This window comes from Etheostoma spectabile, chromosome 14 (assembly GCF_008692095.1).
Source record: "Etheostoma spectabile isolate EspeVRDwgs_2016 chromosome 14, UIUC_Espe_1.0, whole genome shotgun sequence".
NCBI classification, from domain to species: Eukaryota; Metazoa; Chordata; class Actinopteri; order Perciformes; family Percidae; genus Etheostoma; species Etheostoma spectabile.
Window position 1 is genome coordinate 1,456,087 of NC_045746.1, and position 2,801 is coordinate 1,458,887.

Here is a 2,801-nt window from a genome sequence, read left to right on the forward strand (position 1 = left end):
CTGGTTGTGCTTTTGGATAGGGGTGCGCCAGTAACATACTCAGGACTGGGATCAATCCCAACTGGGTCAAAATTAACAAAACAAAAAAAAGGGAAACCTTTTTTCCACAACATGAACATATTATAAATAAAAACAAATCAATTAACAAATGACATTGTATCCAGGCTTATCTTGAACTAACTAAAATGCAAAGGAATGTAAACAGAAACAACTTTTTAGTGCAAATTGCATAATAACACAAACATATAACTATAAACTTGGTGACTGCCCTGTTGTCAACATTGAACTACCGTAATGGAGAACTAACTTAAGTGCAAAGGAATGTAATTGAATTGCCTTGTTGCTGAAAAGTGCTGTAGAAATAAAGTTGCCTTGCCTTACAACCTCAGCCTGTCAGTCAGTCATCAAGCCGTAGAAAACCACTGTTGTGCCTGCTTGTCTCAGAGGAAGAGACGTCACCACAACCGCTTTCGCCTCGCCATTAATATCATATCACGTGAAGTCTTGAATAACTGTAACCATACTTAAAACAACTTTATCGGCATTGCCATGACTCACTGTGACTTCAACAAAACTGCAGCACCAACGTAGTTGGCTCGAGTTTACTCTGTCTGCACCTCTGCGCGTGTGTGTGTGTGTGTGTGTGTGTGTGTGTGTGTGTGTGTGTGTGTTTTGTTGTGTGGTGTGTGTGTGTGTGTGTGTGTGTGTGTGTGTGTGTGTGTGTGTGTGTGAGCTCCGCTCTCTGTCAATATGCAGAAAGGACAGATAAGCTTGCGATTATACACTCTCAGGTACCAAAAGATAAAGAATTTTTCAATACTCATAGAATCGGAGTATTTCATTTGGTGCCATAAAAGTATTGACGTTTGGTGCCCAGCCTTAGTCTGCTGTGTCCGCTACATTCAGGAATGGGAGTTTATATATTTGTGACTGCTTGAATTTGTTGATGAAAACCATGTGTAGCAATAAATAATAAATAATATAAAAATAATATTGAAGAGGTGATGCATTGTGATAACTATTCAAATCTTTGACAGGATAATCTTTATCAAATCTAATTGTGAAGATTCACACCCCTACGAATTGTTAGGTGAAGGCATTTCTACTATTGAAAAACAAATAGACATGGAGAACTAATTACTACAAACGTACAATTTTGGAACATTTGGAAATGAGTTCATCCACACCAAAACACCAGATTTCATCGGGAATTCCTGCAATCAGCACTGAGACATCAATCAAATAACTATTTCATGATGTTTATCATAAAACAACCTACACATTTGTCCAAATATTCACCTTACAAACAAACCATAAAAAATCAAAAAATCCATCAAACAACTAAAATGTTGGAACAACACAAACAGTAGATGCAGGATAATTACTAAACCTCCTTTATTGTGTGAGCAGCCATATTGACAAATGAATAGGCAACAGGAAGTCTTCTTAACATTATTGCTACAAAGCCCAATAACATGTCAGGCTTACGTTTCCAAAAGCTATGTTCTCCCGTTCAGACTAAAACTAGTATTGGGAAAAAGGATTGTTCTGTGCTTTGAAAATGTAGTGGGAGTAATGGTTTATTGTGGATACTGTAGAAGGCCAAATCGAAGAGACAAATATGCATTTCAGATAGAGCTGTCTTGGTATGGACTAGGTCTAAGTGGCTTTAGTGAGATAAAAAACAAACATTTTACTTCCTTAATCTTCAGTTTCTATGAAATAAAAAAAATGTTTTGTGGTCATAACCGTTTGTGCCCTAGGAGGTTTAGAAACAGTTATTTCTTTTATTTCAATGTGGAGCTGTCAGTGTCACATATTAAAGGGGTTTAAAAGGGAACGACAGCACCTCTCCCGACAGGTAGATCTCTTAATAAGAAGCTGTCAGATCTGTACATGAGCTGCTTGATTCCCTCCTTCAGCAGTTAACACACTGTAATATTAACCTCTGAGGTCACGGATATAGTTTAGACTCTGTTTGATTGGCAGAGATAAAAATGGGACAGGAAAGGACACAGCCTTTTTGCTTCAGTGTTAGTTATGTCTTTGCTGCCCAGATGTTTTTGACTTGTCTCATTCTCTACACACCACTGACAGCTCATCACATCCACAGCTCAGTGTCACATTTATTATTTTTTCAGATGTATATTGCTGTTCTCTCCCACTTTATACCTCTTTCTCATAATCAGCACACCTACTTGCTGGTTTGTCAATTGCTGTCAAATCCTCCATCTATTCCTCCTTTCACTGTCTCCCCCTTTCCTCTCCCTTTTTGCACTCCTCTCCCCTTGCTGTTTGTGTGTGTGTGTGTTTGTGTGTTTTGTGTGTCCTCCCCCAGACACACACAAAGATCTGTCCTTCATAATTACTTCTCAGCCTGCACATGCAGACGCTCTGCAGGGGCATACCCGCTAAAGCAAACCTAAAGATCTTGCTGGCTTCATGCTTCCTATTAAAATCGATAAAGACTCTTGGGTGAGCTCCACATACTATACTATACTATACTATAATCTCAGCATCAGTACATCATATTATATTAATTGGGCACTTATCACAAAGACGGGCATGGAAAGGGAGACATTTAGAAGAGAGAAGGAGGGAGAGGAAGAGCCAGGAAGGTTATGGATGAAGAATTAAACAGGGACTAACAGGAAGTACACAAAAAGGGAAGAGAGAATAGAGTGTGGATGGAGACAAAAACTGTTTTTCTAATATGCTTGGATAACAATGCAGTTGACTTACATAATCACACAGACACACGCACACACACACACACACACACACACACACACACACACACA

The 2,801-nt window shown here is 38.9% G+C and overlaps 1 protein-coding gene across 1 annotated transcript in view; it reads left to right on the top strand.

The window, feature by feature from the left end:
* The window catches only part of znf704 (zinc finger protein 704), a gene marked incomplete in the record, with an annotated part of 52,756 nt that overhangs the window by 37,989 nt on the left and 11,966 nt on the right, over positions 1–2,801 (top strand).